Source organism: Jaculus jaculus, chromosome 15 (genome assembly GCF_020740685.1).
Source record: "Jaculus jaculus isolate mJacJac1 chromosome 15, mJacJac1.mat.Y.cur, whole genome shotgun sequence".
In the NCBI taxonomy this organism is placed as follows: Eukaryota; Metazoa; Chordata; class Mammalia; order Rodentia; family Dipodidae; genus Jaculus; species Jaculus jaculus.
The window spans coordinates 47,938,002-47,960,907 of record NC_059116.1 but is presented as its reverse complement, the minus strand read 5'-3'; the positions used below and the strand labels follow the sequence as shown (position 1 = coordinate 47,960,907).

At 40.1% G+C, this 22,906-nt stretch overlaps 1 protein-coding gene across 4 annotated transcripts in view; it reads left to right on the top strand.

Annotated features, from left to right (window-relative positions):
- The window catches only part of Kiaa1328 (KIAA1328 ortholog), a 290,739-nt gene that overhangs the window by 141,542 nt on the left and 126,291 nt on the right, over positions 1–22,906 (top strand). The gene's annotated exons all lie outside the window — the stretch shown is intronic.

Here is a 22,906-nt window from a genome sequence, read left to right as displayed (position 1 = left end):
CATTGAGCTGTTCTTTAACCAAGATAAATCAGCTGTTTGTTACACACTGTTGTTCATTGTCCTTCCTAAGTCATGGTTATAATTCTTTAAAAAAAAAAAAGGACTACATGACTTAAAAAAATTAGCAAGCTCTTGAGTCCCTGTCTCCTAAAAGGGTGAGTGTATTCCTGAGGACGAATAAACAAGGTTGTCCTCTGGCCTCAACATGCATATATACAAGCAAGCATGCAAAGCATACTCATGCACATACATGCAAGTGCACTGGCATGCATGAACATGCATGCACATATTTTGTTAAAATGAAAAGCTGAAAAGAATGCAAACAAACACGAGGTATAGTTCCAAGGATCTGAATGTTATAAAGGGCTGTACACTGAGAACACATTTTCAAGATATCTTGTTTAGTGGCTATAGACTGACATCTTATTTTTTTAAATAAATATATATATATTGCTTGCAAGGAGAGAGAGAATATGAATGGGCACACCAGGGCCTCTTGCCACTGCAAATGAACTCTAGATATATGATCCACTTTATTCATCTGGTTTTATGTGGATGCTGAGGATTTGAACCTAGGCTGTTAGGCTTTGCAAGCAAGCAAGCACCTTAACTGCTGAGTCAGTCTCCAGCCCCTGACATCTTATTTTCTGTGAATCAGTCACATGTTTTGGTTTTGCCATATGCAGACATACCTTGAATTATGCAATCTCTGTAAAGAATACTAATATCAGGCAACTGGAGGGATGGCTTAGCAGTTAAGGCATTTGCCTGCAAAGCCAAAGGATCCCGGTTCAATTTGACTAAGACCCATGTAAGCCAGATGCATAAGGGGGCGTGGGCATCTGGAGTTTATTTGCAGTGGCTAGAGGCCCTGGCATGCACTTGCTCACTCTCTCTGCCTCTTTCTCTCTCATAAATAAATTAATTAATTTAAAAAGAATACTAATATCAAAGCCTTGATGATGTGAAACGAAATGGTAGATGTTAAAAGTAACATGGTAAAGCAGAAGAACAGAGGTGAACACAAGTGTTGGATGCTATTTCTTTCATCTAAAGAATGGAAATTCAAGAAATATAGTTTACAAGTTTCAGATAATATGACAGAAGTCACATTTGTGAGATCAGATGATAAAAAGATAATGAAGTATCATAATCATAGGCCCTGTAGTTGTACAAAAGAATTAAATAAAACCAAAATACACCTAGTTTGAATTTTCTTAGTAGACTGCTTGCCTAGCATAGTAGGTTCAGTGCTTTGCACCACATCAAACAGTATATGGTGTCACATGCCTGATATCACGCACTTTTGAGGTAGCTTAAGGTCATCCTCAGATACATAAAAATTTGAGACCAGATTGGGCTACATGAGACCATGTATCAGAAATAAGTATAACTTGTTTAAAAACAGAATAGGAGTCTAAACTTAATAGAATTTGGGAAATCACACTAAAATATTTAAATCAGAACTAGGGAAGTGGGTGTAATAAACCTATGACTGAGGTTAGAATTAAGGTACACAGATGTTCTACTTCCTTCAATAATTATTTTTAACAAAATTTAATTATGACTTTAAAATAATACAAATATATCTGTTCTTATTTTAATATTAACATTATTAATGGTAGTTTGCACTTATAATATTTTTCACTAAATACTGTTTTAAGCTCTTTATATGTATTGATATATTTAATTCTCACCTGAGCTTGATGAAGTAGACACCATTATTACCCTCTTTCTAGGAGGTCAGAGAGATGAAATAACTTAATCAAAGTCAGTTTCTTACAGCTATTTTGAGTGCCAGGACTCTACCACAAATGCTTGCTTTGATGTTGGAATAGATGAGAATGTTGGTATTTGTCTGTATTGATTGCTGAGTCTTATAAAAGGGCTGTAAACTTTAAAAGCAGCAAATAAGTATGTATTTTTTTCTTAAAGCTCTGAAATGGTACTGTGAAAAATCAACATTATAGTTCATGTCTTCTTGTTGATCCACCAACCTTTCCAAGAAAAAAGTGAATATAAATGTGTGTGGGAGAAGGAGGAAAGGGAATTATGTTTGTATATGAGAGTTACTACATTCATACTTGCAGAATGGGGAAAAAAAACTAACAATTTTCTTCTCTATTTTGATGTACTCTTCAGTATGTTTTCTAGCCCTCAGAGATAATTGCATATGATAGTCTTAAGTATATGGTAGAGAAGAGAACATACATTATCTTGGCAAGTTTTTCAGATAGTATTTCTCAAGACTGCTTACGCAGTTGTACCTGTTGAAACAACACCTGTTGTGTAGCTTGATATGCATAGTGAATTGGCTTCGTGGCTGTTTCTGCCTTACTCCTGCCAACTGAAGTGACACTGAAGTACCAGGTTGATGGTTGGGATCTCTTGTTTTAAATTCCTTGCTTTTTGTGAGGGTTAAAACATTAATTATGTTAAAAGCCAGAAAGGTTACCAAGAGAGTATAAAAAGAGACTTCAAGGAAGAGAAGTTATTGATCAAAAGGATACATGTGACTCATAAGCTGAAAGGTGAAGGGAATGGTGGAGATGGGGCATGGAAAATCAGCTGAAACCATTTGTGGTTGAAATACCATAATGAACCAGGCATGGTAGAATGTGCCTTTAATCCTCGCACTGGGGAAGCTGAGGTAAGAGCATCTTCATGAGTTTGAGGCCAGCCTGGACTATAGAATAGTTACCCAGGTCAACCTGGACAAGAGTGAGACTCTGCCTCAAAACATCTTTTTAAGACCATAATATTACTTAAAACTTCATGTACTACCTGAAATGTTTTTTTTAAAGAAAGAAGCATAGAGAGGCCTTCAGGAAGTCATTTGATTTTTCTCTGTAGCCAGTATGACTCATTGACTGCCTGGCTCTGTTAGTGTAGACCCTTACTTCTAGTCACTCTTTCAACAGATGTAGGAAGAATTATATCTCATCCCTTACTTCCTCCCCTCCCCAATTACTTATAATAATATTTGGTACAAAATAAATGTCCTGTAAGTGTGAGCTAACATTGTTATTATTAATGTATTTTTCTGGTTTATTTTTATTTATGTATGTATTTATTAAAGACATAGAGAGGGAGAAGGAGAGAGAGTGAGAATGGGCACACCAGGACCTCTAGACACTGCAAATGAACTCCATATGCATGCGCCATCATGTGCATCTGGCTTACAGGCATCTAAAAAGGTGAAAAGTGAGAAAGAAATTAGTGTTTTGTTCCCTACAGCTAGTTTCTGTGACTTTAACAAAATATAGCCAGGGAATGTAAACTTTCTAAATTGTCTCAAATTTCCCCACACTCTAAAAAGTTATGTTTTAATCAGATTCTTGGCTGTAGTAAATTCTGAAAGCCATTATTTTACTATTTTTTAAAGTTTTTCAAATCTTTCGATATTCTGTATTTTTTTGTTGTTGTTCCTTTCTGTGAATTTGTGACCTTGATTTTCAGTGACCTTCAGGTGAAGGTTTTTCTTTATGGCCAAATAAAATTACATTGTATAGATTTAGCATACTTTAATTATTCTGTGGTCTGTTCATGGGCATCTAGGCCGATTAGCTTTCCTTGCTGTTGTGAAAAGAACAGTGATAAACACAGACGTGCCGTGCAAACATCTCTGTAATAGAATGCAGGGTCCTTTGGGTGTATGTCCAGAAGTGGTGCAGCTGGGTCATATGGTAGTTCTGTTCTAGTTTTTTTTAATTTATTTTTATTTATTTATTTATTTATTTTTTTGAGAAAAACAGAGAGAAAGAAGGAGAGAGAGAGAGAATGGGCACGGCAGGGCCTCCAGCCACTGCAAACAAACTCCAGACGCGTGCGCCCCCTTGTGCATATGGCTAACGTGGGTCCTGGGGAATTGAGCCTCGAACTGGGGTCCTTAGTCTTCACAGGCAAGCTCTTAACTGCCAAACCATTTCTGCAGCCCCTAGTTTAGTTGTTTTAGAAGCCTCCACTGTGATTTCAATAGTGGCTGCACCAGCCTGTCTTTATTCCTCAGTTAAGGCACCAAGCTCATGTGAAGCACCTGCCCAGTGAGTATGCAGCAAGTGGCAACTGTTGCTGGGCACAGTCTGCTATTACTCAACCCAAAGAGTCAGGCACCAATATAGGCAGTAGTCCTGTATGCTTGTTCATATGCTCAGACTTCTTGAGAGTAACCTCTGTTTCTAGAAACTTCTTTAAAATAACACCAGTTCTTCTTTTGCATTAGACTGTCTTTTCTAATTCTAAAGATTACTTTCCATCTGAAACGGCGTTGTCCCTAATGAAAGGACACTTATGGTACAGAACAAGAGAATAGTAATGTTCCTCAAATATACTTGCCTTTTGGCTTGACTATTTAGAAGTAGGATTTCTTGGGACTGGAGGGATGGCTCGGAAGTTAAAGGTGCTTACTTGCAAAGCCAGATGCACAAAGTAGCACATGCAACTGAAAAGCTTTTGCAGTGACAGGAGATCCTGCAGCACCCATAAACACGTCCCCTCTCTCTCTCTCTCTCTCTCTCTCTCTCTCTCTCTCTCTCCCTCCCTCCCTCCCCCCTCCCTCCCTCCCTCCCCCCTCCCTCCCTCCCTCCCTCCCTCCCTCCCTCCCTCCCTCTCTCTCTCTCTCTCTCTCTCTCTCTCTCCCTGTCTATCTCTCTCTCTCTCTCTCTCATTCCTTGAAAATAAACATGTGGGCTGGAGAGATGGCTTAGTAGTTAAGCACTTGCCTATGAAGCCTAAGGACCCCGGTTCGAGGCTCGATTCCCTAGAACCCACATTAGCCGTATGCACAAGGGGGCGCATTCATCTGGAGTTCATTTGCAGTGGCTGGAGGCCCTGGCATACCCATTATCTCTTTCTCTCTGCCTTTTTCTCTCTCTGTCTTTCGCGGTCAAATAAATAAAAAAAAAATTAAAGAAAATAAACATGTATTTTATTTAAAAAGCAGAGCCTCAAACTGTTTTAAATCTGGAAAATTGCATTGAGAGTTAACCAATAAGTCAAAGGCAGCTTTCCATACATTAGTTTGTTGAGGCAGTTAGTACCTCCTTATTCACAGTCATTAAAGATGCAAAAGTGCGTTAAGAAGGTATAAGATGATTAGAAGGTTGGCACCTATGTTAGCTTTATGATAGTATAGCAAATCTCCCGAGATTACTCCCATAATCACCTTCAAGGTATGTCTCCAGTGACCTAATATTGAAAGACAAGCAAAGAGACTAGTTTCTGTTGGGTATCATAACAGAAGGTCTACCTTACATGTCACTGGACCCCTCAATGGGAGAGAGAAAATGGGTTATATACAAACAATAGGAAAAGATAACCAATTATTTAGGGAAAAGTTAAACTCTATGAAGAGACTTCATACTACATAAATGAGAGTAAAATTTATTTTTAAATCTTGGCTGAATTTGCAAGGATATAGTTAAGATGTCAGTCACAGAACAATATAATTGTCTCAAAAGTGAAGTACTAAAATAATTTCTCTGGTGGAGCATGCCATTGCCTACATGTTACCCATTTTTGTGCCTGTTAGCCATTTTCCTTCACATCACAATGCTAGTCTGATAATCTATAATCTAGCTCCAATGTCTACATTACTTAGCCCCCTCTGCAGATAGGATGGCATTGAATTACAGTTCTGGCCAGTGACATGTGAGAAATCTCATTAAGGTTACAAAGGGACAAAAGTAGCATGGCACAGACAGGAAGGCTCTATTTCTCTTTTGTGTTTTCTGTTTTTGTCACTTGTCCATTCTCTTTCCCTCTTTGGCAGGCAGTTCTCTACCAGGGTTGATTTTGACCCTCCTGAAGGGAAGAAGTCTGGCAATGCCTGGGGACAGTTTTTGTTTCTTAGAATTGGGGTTGGCCTCTGGCATCTAGCAAGTGAAGGCCAGAGATTCTGAAGAACCAGGAATCTTCTAGTCTGAATATCTGTGTGTCAGAGTGAGGGACCTTGCTCTGTGGAATAACTGACTAACTTCATCTTCACCTGGGAGACTGAAAGGCCATTTTTATTTGGGAGGGAGTTGATGTAGCATCTCACTCTAGCCCAGGCTGACCTGGAACTCACAGCAATCCTCCTACCTCTGCCTTCTAAGTGCTAAAATTAAAGGAGTCTGTCACTACACTTGGTAACTACAAGGCATCAGGTCCATGCCTGACGAGAGCCACTGATAACACTATACAACTGCTCAAAGAGCCACAGCTTATTAATTTTCAAATCCTCAACACAATGAAAGGCAGGCACAGTTTGCTGGAGCCAATGAATTCTTCTCCCTTTACATTGTCTGAATTGTTTGAGTATCCATTCACTTAGCAACTGTTGATCATAAAGTTGGGCCATGAAGCTTTGTCATAAAGAGCTCTCAGACACTGAGCAGGCCAAGGAAAGCTTACTACCTGATGTCTGAGCACTGAGGCATTGTGTGAAAGTGTAGCTACTGAAGAGAGCGGTATCAAATCTGGCACAGAATCAGGTCTCTGGGTACTGACAGAAATTTGTCTATAAGTGGAGATTTAAAGATATCTTAAGAAGAGTCAATAAATTTTATGGAACTTTTGAAATGAGGCACTTTTCTGTTTCTGTGAGGAATATATTCATTCTGGTGCCCACTTTGGTCACTCGAGCCTCAGTGGAGCTACAGTTATCTTAGATCACACAGAGATTAACAAAGAGCTTTGATCTTCATTGCCTACAGCTACATGTTCACTAAAGGAAAATGGCAGAGGTAAGCCATATTGTATACATGGAAGGGTAGGATATAGTGTGTGCTTGGCTCTTTGAAATCCTTTTCTGATTATGGAAGGAATATCAAAGCTGAAACATTGGCCTTCAAACATGATGAAAGTCATTCTGTCCCTGGAGATTGTGCCACACTAAGAACTACAGGGAATTAGGAGTTCTGATCTGAAAGAATAGAAATCTTGATACAGCATCTCACAAACAAAAAGTGAAAAATTAGCATGGAAAAATTTCCTTACCATGAAATTGCCTAATCCATGACTTCCTTTGGGGAAACATGAGCAAATATCTATTGGCTCAGGTAAGACACTGAGGACAGACCAAAGAAACTATTCTACTCAAGTCTATTATGGTGAAGTGGTGAGTTACTGGGATTACCTGCAGGAGCATGGGTGGCTCAGAGGCTACTGCATTACTGAAATTGGTACTCACGAAAGCTGCATCCCTAGAGTCCCTGAAAAACTTGCAGGTAGCTCCTCTGCTCTTCTCTCCCAGGCATTGCATTGCACATCTAATGCCTTGAAGCCTGCCTTCTCCCTCCAGATGAGAGTGAGTGCCTCAGATGAAGCAGCTGCACTGTGTATACTCGAGAAGGTGAAATGTCGTGGTGATAGCCACGCTCACTGTAGCTGCCATACAGCATGCCACTCACCAAAGGTGCAGATACCCTATAAGTAGCCAGTTTGAGAATTCAGGATGCTTAGTGTACTTATGAATTTGTACCTGTGACAGCCTGATTCAGTGCAGAATTTAGAGGCTGAATTTGTCTAGGTCTTCTATCCCATTCCCTTGCAATTATAGATAATTACATACTAGTAAAAGGTACAGATTATACGTTAAGGAGGTTCAATCTAACTGAGGAACTGATAAATGTATACTTGACCCATCCACTAACATTTCAAATTTAGCATGACTAAAATTGAACTTCTTATTTCTCTCCCAAACCTGCAGCTCCTCGTCCACCCAACTCAGTAATTAGTATTACCTACCATTCTTTGAATTTCTCTAGGGGTCATAATTTTTCTTTCTCCTGTTTCAGATCAAATCATCAACAGGTATAATCCATTCTTCCTTCTAAATCTGTTCCCACCTTTTCTTTTCACCTTCATAGTTCTTACCATAATCCAGCTACACTCTTCACCTGGAGTTACTCCCAAGTGTTTACCCAAATGAAATGAGAAACTATGCATGACTACAGTAGCTTTATTCATGATCACTTAAAACTAGAATTAATCCAGATGGCCCCAGGCAGCAAAAAAAGGACCAAAGTGTTGAAGTTCACTAAGTGATAGAAGCCATACTTGAAGGTTGCAGAGCACCAGCGTCCATTTATATGACATATGAGGAGAGGGAGACTACAGAAACAAGCGAGCTGCTGATGTGAGGGGGGGAGGTAGATTATAAAGGCACATGGGTTATCTTTTGACATGATGGAATTCTCCCCCTCTCCCCCGTGTGTGTATGTACACATGTATGTGTGTGCACGCAGTATGCTAAGGATGGAGCCCAGGGCTTTGCACATGCTCAGCACACACTTTACTAAACAATTAGCTATATACCCCAGTCAATTATCTTTATATTTTTTATGATGATGTATTCGACCTTTGTTATGTTATCAAAACTTGAAACACCAAAAAAATAAATCCTGGATTTTATAGTATATAAATTATACCTTAATTTAGGGAAAAAGTGAATGCTTAATCACAGCAAAAAAAGATTGTCTGGGAAAGTAAAACCACTGTAGGTAATTTATCACTAGAAAATAAGTATATAGAAAAACTTTGGAAGGGCTAGAGGAACAGGTCTGGGTTAGACTACAGTAGTGACATCCAAATAGCATAGAGCTGATCTGGTAAGGGGCAATACTCCAAGACAAGGCTGGAATTACATTTGAAACCCAGGAGACTAAAAATGGGCACCTATCAGTGAGATGTAGAGGCCTAGAGCCAGATGAACACATCCTTGGTGGTCAGACTGCTGCTGCAAATACTGCTTTCTAGTCAGAAAGCTGGAAGTGTTCCCTGCTTGATTTTGCAGGAGAAAATTCTCATGTTTTCTCCATTCTCCTTGCCAACAGAAATGGAAGGGGGGTGGAAAATGGGAGGATAGGGAAAGAAGGGGAAACTCCAACATCATGTTAGATAAGAGAAACCCTGACAGAACTGTAGCTTCAAAGGAGTCTGGACTATGTTGTTCACAGCTTCCCATTTGCTACAATTAAATGGAGAGTAAGATGGAGAGAGCTAAAGTTCCAGAGTCAGCAGATTTTCATTTGTAAGAGACTGTTTAAATAAATTCCATTATACTATAGATTAAGGATTCACTTAGGTGGTGGGTATACTGTAAGCCTTAGTGTAATTGCATTCTAGAGTGCTAGTTTATAAATACAAGTTAATATTCAACTCTTAAATCTAACCTATGCCAAAGCCAATATCTGTATTGCAGTTTCTATAATACCACTTTTAAACTTGTGCTGCTAACATTGCTATTCCTTATTATACATATATTTAGAAAACTAGTTTCTCAAAATGACTAATATAAGAAGGGCTGGGGAGATGGCTCGGTGCAAGCATGAGGATCAGGGAGCAGATCTCCAGAAACATAAAATACCAGGTATGGTGGTGCACAACTGTAATCTTAGCACTGGGGAAGGGGAGTCAGGGAATTCCTGGGCCTTGCTGGCTAGCTAGTCTGAATTAGTACTCTCTTGGTTAAAGTGAAAGTCCCTGCCTCAAAGAACAGGTGAAGATTGATAAAGTAAGACACTGGGCACTAACCTCTGGCACACACACACACACACACACACACACACACACACACACTCACACTCAAGTGCACATGCATCCACACACATGCCCGCAGGCATACTCACACATTTACACCTCAAACATATACACACATGCAAGAAAAATGATTAATTATAAAAACTGTGTAAGAAGTTTGGTGTTTTTTTTTTTTTTTTTTTTAGGCAAGCCCAACAGACTGGCCTTTTTTTTTTTTAATACAAGAGAAAAATAGAGAGAGAAGTGGCATTCCAGGGCCTCAGCCACTGTATTTGAACTTCAGATATGTGCACCACCTTCTGTGTATGAGCGACCTTACATGCTTGTATCACCTTTTGTGTGTCTGGCTTACGTGAGACTTGAAGAGTCAAATGTGGGTCCTTAGGCTTTGCAAGCAGATGCCTTAACTGCTAAGCCGTCTCTCCAGCTCAGATAGGAACTTTCTATGTGAAGAAAATCAACAACAAATGAAGGTCAAGTATGTATTAGAATTGGGGCAAATATGCAGAAAAACACAGTGTTGTGTCTTAGTTATGGATTCCAAGCCCTGCCTTCCTGTTGATGTTCAGCTTGCTAATGTCCTTTTTAAAAAATTTATTTATTTACTTACTTGTTTGCAAGCTGAGAGGGGAAGACAGAGAATATGGGCATACCAGGGCCTTCTGCCACTGCATAGGAATTCCAGACACATGTACCACTTGTACGTTTGGCTTTATGTGGGTACTGGGTAATAACACCAGGCTGTTAGCCTTTGCAGGCAAGTGTCTTTAACCTCTGAGCCTTCTCTCCTCTTAGGTAGTGTCCTTTTTCATATGAACGGTCCATGTACTGTGTACCCAGGAATGAGCTAGAGGAGGTTCATTTGGAAAACTAAGGCTCCCAAGAGGAGAATGTTAGCCAGTGAGTGAGTCTTAAGTCCTGTCCTCTATCACCCTCACAAAATAGCTATTTTGTTTTAAAGCATACAAGTGATGACATTAGAGTAAATTGCCTCAGAAGCTAATGGCTGGACCTCCCTAACAGATTTTAATTATTTTTATAGTTTTTCCCACATGAAGACTCAAAAGAGCTATTTTAAGTGAACTTCAGGGCTCTTTCATCTTCTTTGTAAACTTCAGACCCCAAGCAGAGCATGAAGCTGAGTAGTATACTGCTTTATTTTCAAATTGAGTTTTTCATTATGTTTTATAATTCTTTATTTTCATTAAGTTGCATTTAGTCCTCTGTTTAGATTCAAGATGATTTATGGCAAATAATCTGAGTACTTATTTGTACAAACAGATGCAATAAATCAATTTATTCTTTCGATAAAATGTTACTAATAGAACACATTATTCTGTTCAATATTATGTTATCTTTAAAATTAAGCAGAACATTAGGGGCCATGAAACAAGTCGCAGTCAATATATTCCTGTAATGAAACCTATTGCATGAGAAAGTTCTTGTTATAAAGGGAAAACACCTTCAGCACAGCTCCCAGGTTCTGACGTGGGGTGTGCGTCCAGCTTCTGACAGCTGTCTGTAGGACAGCTTTGCCACTTCATGTTGAGGAGGAGGGTTCTGAAAGTTACTGCGAAACAGAGAGCAAGAGTATTCCTTAAATGGTTTGTGAACACTTGAGGGATTTAGAAGGCATCAGACCTGGCGGAAACTCAACTATAGACTCACTGAGATTAGGTCAGAGGGTTTTAACAAAGGTAGGCTCACTAGTCATGTGCAGGCATCAGAACTGCCAACTTTATGATCTGATAGGTTCCTTGTGAAATTTCTTAATGTAGGAAATTCAGTGGATGGTTAATATTCAGCTAAAGAGAATATCAGTTTTAGTGTTCCAAACCCATAGTGTGAGAATTCACTGGGAACAGAGGTTTGATTTAGACTTGGTCACCTACAGTACTCTCAATTGATATTTTAGAATTACGACTATAAAATAAAAGATGCCTGGTGCCTCTGGATAGTATTGCAAGTGTTAAGATCAGTCTTACTTGATCACATGGGAAAGCTGAGGTCTGGTGAGATAATTCACTTGCTATGCAGATAGCATAGTACAACCTGGAAATTGAAGTCCTGTGGATATTAAACTGCATATGTCTGCCAGAGAAAAACCCTTTAGAATGGACTGGGAAAATTGCTCAATGGGTGAAGCACTTACTGGGCAAGTGAGGACCTGATTCATATCCCCAGCACCTACATAAATGCTGGGCTGGCATAAGTGGCTTGCCGGTAATCCCAGAACTTGGGGTGGGGAAGTAGCCAATTAAGTGAGCTCTGGGTTCAGGCTAGAGACCCTGTCTCAATAAATAAGGTGGGGCGTGACTTATCAAGAAAGACAACCTCTAGCCTCATACACATGCAAAAAAAGGAAACCTCTTTAAAAAATAAAGACACTTTTAAGTATTACATTGTATTGTTAGCTGGCAGTTTAAGAAATATGGAAACATGTCAGAGCCCACACTTTTGCTGTTACCCTCTGCTAACGTGTACTTGCATCTGAATATAAGAAATAGAGATGTGATCTTACAGTGGTTTTGCTCTGACCAGATCATTAAGAAATTATTGTTTGGCGAAATGAGAGTTGTGTTAATGTGGAAAAGTGTTTATGAAGGTTCAAGCCATTCTTGAAAATCTCTTGGCCTCACATAGAATTTTCACAGCCCATCAGGCTCATAATTTGAACATATTGTTCCACAACTCCTGTGGTAAATGAGAACACTCATGCTTCCTGAAAACCACTGCTGACATTTGATCAGGTATTTGATTTCTTTCTGAATTTTAAATGCAAGTTTTTTCACACCAGTGGCAGACTGCTTCAAGTCTGCATTGGAGTCTGGGTGTCACCTTACTATTTAAGATAGCCATAAACTTGTTTGTTTGTTTGTTTTTGGTTTTTCGAGGTAGGGTCTCACTCTGGTCCAGGCTGACCTGGAATTGACTCTGTCATCTCAGGGTGGCCTTGAACTCATGGCAATCCTCCTACCTCTGCCTCCCGAGTGCTGGGATTAAAGGTGTGCGCCACCACACCCGGTAGGATAGCCATAAACTTGATTCTAGCTTTTAGCTAGTATCTTTCTAGGTTCCACTTCAAAGCTTTAAAATGTTACATTTCTGAGAGGAGATTTTCTTTAGTTTTATTCATATCTCTGAACACTTGAGCCATTGCATTGTGTGTGGATGCTTCGGTAAGAGAGTGAGTAGCAGGGAGCAGCCAACTAATTGTCTGTCTCTGCAGTGTGTGTGTTTGTTTCTTTTCTTCGTCATTTAACACCATTTATGTTTATGGGGGCAATAATACATATTTCTTTTCTTAGGACATTTTTGTCTAGTTTTGGCATTAGAGTAATTCTTACTTTATTCAATGAATCAAAAATTATTCTCTTCTGGGCTGGAGAGATGGCTTAGCGGTTAAGCGCTTGCCTGTGAAGCCTAAGGACCCCTGTTCGAGGCTCGGTTCCCCAGGTCCCACGTTAGCCAAATGCACAAAGGGGCGCACGCGTCTGGAGTTCGTTTGCAGAGGCTGGAAGCCCTGGCGCGCCCATTCTCTCTCCCTCCCTCTATCTGTCTTTCTCTCTGTGTCTGTCGCTCTCAAATAAATAAATAAATAAAAATTAAAAAAAATTATTCTCTTCTTTTTCTTTTTTTTGAATTATTTCTAGAATTCATCATTGGAGCCATGGGGGATAAATCATGTGAGAATATCTTTAATTACTACTTTACTTTCATTAATTTTCATGGGAGAACTAATATTTTCTATTTTGTCTTTAGTCAGTTTGATAGTTTCTCTCTTTCAAGCAGCTTGTTTCATTGAAGCAGTGTTATGTGGTGTTTATAATATTGCTTTACATTATCTTAATGTCTGTGGCATCCATGTCTATAAGACCCTTTTTAAGTTTTGATGTTGATCATTTATGCCATCTTTGGTAAATTTTGTGTTTTTTGTTATTGTTTGGTTGGTTGATCGGTTTTTCGAGGTAGGATCTCACTCTAGCCAAGGCACACCTGGACTTCACTATGTAGTCCTAGAGTGGCCTTGGACTCCTGTTAATCTTCCTATCTGTGCCTCCTAAGTACTGGGATTAAAGGTGTGCGCTACCACACCCAACTCAATTTTTTTTTTATAAAGTAACTTTTACCAGATTTTTTTCCTATCATTTGTCTGCATTTCATTTATTTCTACCCTTGTTCATTTTTAATTCCTTCACTTCTTTGCCATTTTAATTACGTATTTTTCTAACTTGCTAACATGGATGTTTAGGGCATTGGTGTGGAACTTAACCTCTTTTCTAAACGTTTTTGTTTTTATTTGTTAGAGACAAGGAGAGAGAGAGAGAATGGGCATGTCAGGGCCTCTAGCCATGCAAGCGAATGCCAGACACTTGTGCCACCTTGTGCATCTGGTTTATGTGGGACCTGGAAAACTGACCATGATGGTCCCACATGGCACATGGTCATCTAGCCTAGTGACATCATAGTAATTGTAGTTTGTTTGAGTATACTCTATGGTGTTTACACAACAGGGGAGACATCTAACAACACATTTCTGTCTTTAACCAGTTGGTGGGTACTTAAACATGTAAGGCTATAAGTTATAAATTTCCCTCTGAGAACTCCTTAGTTGCATCCTGCAAATTGTGCTGGTTTTGTTTTAATTTATTTCAAAATATTTAACTTTCTTATTTTTTTCTGAGAATAGTTTATAATCATTTATAAGATTCTGTTTGGTTTTTTTTTTAACAGTATCTCACTATATAGCTTGGATTCTCCTGCACTTGCTATGTAAACCAGGCTGGCTTTGAACTTGTGGCAATCTTGCCTGTACCTCCTGAATGTTGGGATAATAGGCATGCATTACCATGCCTGGCTATAAGATTCTTTAAAAAAAAGACAAACAGGTTTTCTAAGGCTACGTTCATATTAAGGATATAATGTATTTTGAGCATATTCCCTCATATTCTGCTACTCTTTCCTTTCTCCCCCTCTTGTTGTTCCCCTAGACAGCTTTGCTTATGCTCACAGGTCATCTGTACATTTGATTTTCTGGAAGTATATAAAATCCAAGATGCACAAATTTAAGGTAACATGGTACTTGTCTTTCTGAGACTGACTTCACTTAATGTAATTATCTCATTTGTATCCATTTTCTTGCAGACGACACAATTTCATTCTTATGACCAAAACATCCCCTACGTATATATGCCACATTTTCCTTATCCTGCCCTCTGTTTCTGGCACCTAGCTTGGCTCTACAATGTAGATGTTGTGAACAGTGATGCAATATGCAAGTATCTCTATGATGCATTCACTTGGAGTCCTTTAGGATTTTTTTTATTAAGGACAACTCTTTTTATTATTTATGTTTTTTGTAAGCCAAAAGATACAGAGAGAGAATAAGGAGACAGAATATGGGTGTGTCAAGGTGTCGAGGCACTTCTGTGTGTCTTACATGGATACTGGGAAATCAAACCCAGTTGGTTAGGCTTGCAGGTCCAGTAATTATTATTATTATTATTATTATTTTGTCTCTCTGTAGCCCAGGCTGACCTGGCATTCACTATGTAGTCTCAGGGTGGCCTCAAACTCAATAGGATCCTCCTACCTCTGCCTCCCAACTGCTGGGATTAAAAGTGTGCACCACTATGCCTGGCTACCAATGCTATTTTATATATTTTTTTATTAACAACATCCATGATTATCAATAATATCCCATGGTAATGCCCTCTCTCTCCCCACTTTCCCCTTTGAAACTCCATTCTCCATCATATCCCCTTCTCCTCTCAATCAGTCTCTTTTATTTTGATATTATGATCTTTTATGATGTTCTTGTATAGGTACTGTCAGGCTCTGTGAAGTCATGGATCTCCAGGCCATTTTGTGTCTTTAGGAGCATGTTATAAGGAGTCCTACCCTTCCTTTGGCACTTACATTCTTTCCGCTGCCTCTTCCGCCATGGACCCTGAGCTTTGGAAGGTATGATAGATATATTGCAGTGCTAAGCTCTCCTGTCACTTCTGTCCAGCACTGTGATGCCTTCTGAGTCATCCCAAGGTCACTGCCATCTGAAAAGAGAAGGTTCTCTACCAAAAGTGAGAGTAGCATTAATAAATAGCCATTAGCTGACCAAAAATGAACCCAACATGGCTCAGGGAAATTTTGCGGAAGAGGGGGCTGAAAGAATGTCAGAGCCACATGTTGGGTCATGATATGCAGAGACATTTATCGTACCAATAACTGTGGGCTAACTCCAGAATGCATGACCTCAACAAGGAGGGGCCAGGGGAAGGGGGTAGGACATGGATGAGCCTAACAGTGGTACCAAATCGACTGTATTCGCTAAGTACAAAACTAATTTGTAATAACAAAAAAAAAAAAGATTCTAGAAACAAACAAAAAAAAGGAAAGAAGTGTTTACTGGGCAGTTTGATGAGCATAGTATATACATTTAGCCTGACAGCAGCAGACATTAAACCCCTAGGGCTGATGTCTACTCCTCTTTTAGGTTTTCAGTATCAGGGATGCATTCCCTCTCATGCAATGGGCCTCCAGTCCAATTAGAGGGCAGTTGGTTTCCACCATAACAGACGTGCCACTATTGCACCTGTTGGCTCATTTGGCCTGGCTGGCAAAATATAAGGCTTGCAGTGTCCACAGTTGAGTATATTCACTGGTGATTTCTCTCTCTCCTATTGAACTGCATACAGAATGGTTTCTTCCAGCTTTCTGTCAGCTGGTCTACATGGAGGAGGTTATCACCTCAGTTTCAGCAGCTTTTCTCAGTAACCTTCCAACCCAAGTATGTGGAATCTTCAGCAATTAGGGTCTTACCATCTATTCCTGGTGGGAAACCAAGGGCCTCGGCAATGGTCTATTGGTCCTATTTTTCCCATTCTTATGTGATGTGCTCTTTCTATGGTTGGTCTGTGTTGATAGGAGAGCTAAAATTAATTTTAGATTATAGTAAGATAATTATATATGCTGTTTTTAGCTTAGTTTTTAAAACCTAGTTTGAAATATACTAAGATGACACATTTTCTGCTCTTTTTCTTCCCTCCTTCCCCTTTGCCTTGCACCTCTTAAGTCTGCCCTGCAACTCTATTTCCACATGCCACTTTATCATTTCCTACTTCTTTTCCCCCCTTCAAAGAAAAAAAAAGCAAAACTGTACTTAGAATGTTGAGAGTTAAGTTTGAGTTTATACATATTAGTTAAGAAGGTCCTAATTTCTGATTCTGTTTTTCCAATAATTACAAGAGGAAGACACCTAATTATATAATCATTCGATTGGGCATACCTGGTTTGATTGGTTTCTGGAGAATATTGAAAGTTGTTGGTAACCTCTAAGTTCGAGTGCTACTCAAGAAAAGCAGCTTCAAACTGAAGAGATGGCTTAGCAGTTAAGGTGCTTGCATGCAAAGCCGAAGGACCCATGTATGATTCCCCAGTTCCCATATAAGCCAGATGTACAAGGTGGTACATGCATCTGGAGTTCATTTGCAGTGGCTAGAGGCCCTGGTGTGCCATTCTCTCTGTGTGTGTGTCTCTTGCGCTCTGTCTTTGAAATAATAATGAGGAAGAAAATCAGCTTCTTCTTTCTTCTCATCATGAGAATATGAGAATTTTGTCAGGGCACCCATTGCGTCACTTTTAGCACTAAATGATTAGGACTTAGCTGATATGCCTCATAGACCTTGGCTGCTTTCAACCCCTGTTGAAGTTGTGCCAGTCTTAGGTGAGACTGATTGATGGAAACCCTTTATACCCTGCTTATTAGGACAGATGGCCTGTGTTGAACAGATGCCGACTTTTTAGCATGTGCATATATTCCATATAATTTGAATTGCTTAGTTCTTATTGACACACAGAACAATAAGAAGACTGTTGCCAGCATGCTTGGGCCATGCACATACCACCTGCTGTTTTCATTTAGAGTCCCTGCCTGGGCCATCTTCTTGGTTTAAATGGCCAAATGCTTGCTCCCTTCCCACATGAAAGGTGCTATATGACTCCAGGTTTGTGTTGCTGTTTGCACACACACAGGTTCTGAAGTATAGCAGTGCGCGCACACACACACACACACACACACACACAGTCTCTGTAAGTAGAACTGTTTACACGCACATCCCTCCATAGTAGAGTGGTTTGCCCATGCACAGCCTCTGCAGTAGAGCTGTTTGTTTACACATGTATTTTCTCTGCAATCGAGTAGTTTGCACTGCACACCCTCTGCAGTGGAGCTGTTTACACACACACAGCCTCTGTAATAGAGCAGTTTGCACACACAAACCTCTGTAGTAGAGCTGTCTGTACATGCACACCCTCTGCAATAGAGCAGTTAAAACACACACATACCCTCAGCACTAGAGCAGTTTGCAGTGCACACCCTCTGTAGTAGAGCTGTTTACACACACACATTTTCTGCAGTAGACCTGTTTATACATACACAGCCTCTGCAATAGAACAGTTTTCACATGCATAGCCTCTAGTAAAGCAGTTTGCACCCACACAGACACACACCCCTCTGGAGTAGAGTGATTTGCAGTGCACATCCTATGCAATAGAGTGGTTTGCACATGCACACTCTCTGCACTAGGGCTGCTTGTATACACGCACCCTCTATATTAGAGCTGTTTGCTCATGCACACCCTTTGTAATAAAGTGGTTTTCACACACACCCTTTGCAGCAGAGCACTCTGCAGTTGTGCAGCTGAGCGTTAGAGTGATGCTCTATCAGCAGCTCTTCTTCCACCTTCGGGTTGACATTCAGCCTGTTTGTTTTGGCCTGTCACATGTCATAAAACAGCTTACATAGCCATCCTAATTATGATCTTAGTTAAAAGATGTCTAAAAGTTAAATAGTATATGATACCTCACAATGATTTTCAGACCCTAAGAAACATAAATTATAAACATTCTTGCTGTGAATTCATCTGAATTTTCATCATCATTCACTTTAGCAGGGAAGAAAGCAGCATCTGGCCCACTGTTTGGGCTGCTTTTGTGTTGTCCTTATAGTAAACTTTGTGTCTTCCACCTGTTTTGTACAAACTGTAGTATTTACCTTGTACAAAATGCCATAAGTATATGAGGCTTTGTATAATAGAACACTCCCCAAGATAGATAACAATCACTTTTTGAGGGCTGAGTGGAGGGAAATCCTAGACATTCTGTTTTGTTTTGTTTTGAAGGATGCCTTTTGGGGCTGTGGTGGTGGCTCAGTGGATAAAGTGCTTACTGTTCAAGCATGAGTACCCAAGTTTGATAGCCAGACACCATGTAAAAATCCCAAAGCCTTGTTTGGACCCGTAACCCCAGAATTTTGGTGGAGAGATGGGAGGCATACACAGGAAAGTTTTCTGGAAGGTCATGGTGAGCCCTGCAATAAGCAACAGGCTGAGATTCAGAGAGAGAAACCCTGCTTCAAATGAGGTTTAAGTCAAGGGACGATCTGAGTATTCTCCTCAGACCTCCACTGGCACCCGCACTCATGCACATGCACACAGAAAATCTTCCTTCTCACCTTTAAAATGTGTCAAAGTAACCTCTGGAGTTAGAGGAATTGCATGTACTTATTCAAAGACACAAACTTCTGTCCATCACAGAGCTTGTAGGAAAATGAGATTAAGGATACAAAACTCAAAACTAAACTTTAAAAAAAAATTGACCTAACAAAAATAGTAACAAGCCAGTTGGGGTGGTGCACACTGGTAGGAAATCACTAAAGAGGCGGAGGCAGGAAGACCAGGAGTTCAAGGCCAGCCTGGGCTACACATTTTATTTCCAAGGACAACCAAAATCTGTCAAGAAGACAGGGATAGCTTACCCCTAGCAGGGAATGAACCAACCCTCACACAGTAGTGAAGACCCAGGTGAAACCACAAAGCAATTAGCGAGATGAGCAAGTGTGCTTCTGCCCCAGTGAGCCTGACAGCCTGGGCCAGGGTGATGCAGACAGACACTGAGGACACTCAAAATGCATCACAGCAAAAATCCAAAGGCTGCTGAGAGCTCAACTCTAAAGTAAAATTAAGGTACAGCCACCTGGCTCAGGGAAGTTTGCAGAAGAGGAGCAGAAAGAATGTAAGCACCACAAGGTGGGAGGGAATATCCAGAGACACAGCCCTCCCCAAATGTCTGACTGCTCCTCTCATAATGTATAATCCACAGCTCCATGGTGAATATCAGCAGTCTCACTGAGGAGGGCCCTTAGTGGTGTGGAAGTAGGGAGGAGGGAAATGATGGTACCAACATATGATGTGTCCATACAAAATTCCTACTTAATAATAATTTTAAAAAATAGTAACCAGGGCTAGAGGGATGGCTTAGTAGTTAAGTTGCTTGCCTACAAAGCCAAAGAACCCAGCTGCGATTCCCCAGGACCTACCTTAGCCAGATCCAGAAGGTAGTGCATGCATCTGGACTTTGTTTGCAGTGGCTGGAGACCCTGGTGCTTCCATTTTCCCTGTCTGACTCTCTATCTCTCAAATAAATAAATAAAAACAAAAATAATTTTAAAAAATAGTAACACAATCTTATGCATGTTAAATGTTAAAATAAATGCAAATTCCAAACACTGTGGCAGTTAGCTGAATAGATGTGGTGTTGGCTTCTGGGAATGATGTTTTCAGAATTATAGTTTATGAGTTCCTAGGAAATGACAAAGCAAAGCTTATCAAAACCTAGAAAGCTATAACACTGTGAAGAAAGATTGACCTTGGGTAGAAATAGGCACTAACAATATCTGTAAGTTGTCTTTTGGTCTTAACTTCTGAGGCAGCTTTCTGTGTTTGAGGAAGCAACTCCTTTAAGGTATACCTTGATGGATAGGTGATTTTTTTCATCAGAATAAAGATGTTTAATTCAATGTGTAGCCTTCTCCAATTAACTTCTGTATCTCTGCTAGAAATTCCTTTGCAAGTTTTATCTACATTTCTGTCTTCGCCAGGCAGTGGACGTACTGTTTACAACATGAATGAATCATGGAAAGGAGCCTCTTCTGCCAGGTTTTCATGATTCATATTTAAGATCTTTGTTAAGTAGACACTATGGAATCAGTTATTTTGCTCTCTAGTCTAAAAGGTCAACACTCTTCCCTTTTCTTTCCTTGGGATTTGTTCTGTTGACTTCATAGCCCCAGAAGGTATATTAACACTGGACTCTGGGTGCTGTTGGTTTGTTGGGTTCATTTTCTTCTGGTGGTCCCCCGTGTGTTCCGATACGCTTTCTCTGGAACTATCCCATTCTTGGTTTTTTTCAGAATAGTCATTCACTTAAACTTCTCCCCAGGGCTTGAAGCTCTTCTTGCGTGGTTTAATGTTTTGGCACCAAGATGTTCAGACATTTGGTGGCTATTGATACTTTTCTTGGACTGAAAAGTTCCCAAATTTAAGTTTAAAAAAAAAATAGCAAAGCACATTTAAACCTTCTAGTACAACACATGAGGAATGAGATAACTGGTTGCTTCAGGGATGTGCATGGCTCAGATAAGCTGGGTAGTTTTCTGTGTCTGTGTCTGCCTAGTAGTTTTCTGAAAAAGAATTGTGCATGAGCAAGCAGGAAATTTCATTATGTTCAGGTCTTTCCCTGATATTCAAGTCAAATCCACTTTTGTTTTGTAACAATATTACAGAAAAGCTAATGATTCTCACTGATTTAGGCTAGTCCTTTCCATAAGTCAACTGTGGTAAAAGACCATGTATAGTATTTTTCCATTATTTCTACTCTTTATGAACTAATGCTTCCTTATAAACTTCCTTACAAATAAAGTACTAGAAAATGAAACAAATTTTGTTAATGGTTTCAGTAATCAAACTATAGCTCAGTAAATAGTATATACATGTAAAACAAAAATAAAGGAATTATGAGACCTACTCCAGGGGAAGGAATTCACACCTGGTACTGGAAATCTGGTCAAAAGCCCATGACTAAGGTCACAGGTCCTAGGAAGAAAGCCATTACTACTGTTTGGCTAAATGGATATGTGGTACCCATCAAATTGCCCTCTAAATATGTGTTTGTGACCAGGGATTGGTGCTGCTCTCACTTTTGGTTGGGAGGCTTCTTTTTTTGCGATTAGTGGTGACTATTGGGGAGACTTGGGACTTGTCAGTATGCTAAGACTGAGTACTGTTGAGTACTTGGTGCAGATGATGACATCTGTGTCATCCCCTCGAGGCTCAGAGCAATGCAAAGGATGGGACAGAGGAGTGTGAAGCCAGAGATGGAGAAGAGTAGTTTGGAGTGCTGTGTTCCAGACATGGGTTGGGGGTCTATACAACTGATGTTATGTGTACAAGACCTGCAGGTAATATTTTGTATTGAATGGTGGAGGAGGGCACAAAGGAAAGAAAAACATCAAAATAGAAGAGGGACTCTTTAGAAAGAAGAGGCTTAGTGGAAGGGGACAGGAGCAGAGTGGACAAAAGAATGGGAGGTTTTTTCCCCCACATTTTTTTTTATTGACAGCTTCCATACTTATAGATAATAAATCACAAAAATTCCCTCCCCTCCCCCACCTTCCCCTTCACAAATCCACACTCCATCATATCCCCTCCCTCTCTCTATTAGTCTTTTATTTGGATGTAATCATCTTTTCCACCTATTATGAGGGTCTTGTGAAGGTAGTGCTAGGCACTGCAAGGTCATGGATATCAAGGCCAGTTTCTTTCTGGATGATTGCATTATAAATAGTCCTACCTTTCCTTCAGCTCTTACATTCTTTCCACCACCTCTTCCACAATGGACTCTGAGCCTTGGAAAGTGTGATTGAGATGTTTCAGTGCTGACCATTCCTCCATCACATCTTCTCAGCACTATGGTGCCTTTGGGGTCATCCCGGTGGTCACCACCATCTGAAAAGAGAAGTTTCCATAACCAAAAGTGAGAGTAGCATTAACATAGGGGTATGAACTTAACCTAAAATGCTTACAGGTCAGTTTGGTGGGCATAATATATGTATTTAGTCAGACAAGAGCAGGCATTACTCTCCTAATTCATATGACCTCCCCCACCTAGAATTTTGATTAGGTTTTCAGTAATAGGCATGTGTTCCCTCCCGTAGAGCACGTCTCCAGTCCAATTACAGAGCAGTTGGTTTCCCCCACAACAAACATGCCTCTATTGCATCCATTGTCTCATTTGGCCTGTGTGGCCAAACTTGAGGCTGCAGCATCCACTTGTTTTCACCACCAATGGCTTCTGTCTCCCATAGACCTGCATACAGTCAGCTGGTCTATAGAGAAGAGGTTTCAACTCAGCCCCAGTTTGATTTCTGGGTGACCTTGAAACCCAAGCATGTGGAGTCTTCAGAAATAGGGTCTTATCATTTATTCATGGTGGGAAACTAAGAGCCTTGGCAATAGCCTATAATGTTTGGGGTGCATCAGGGACTTCC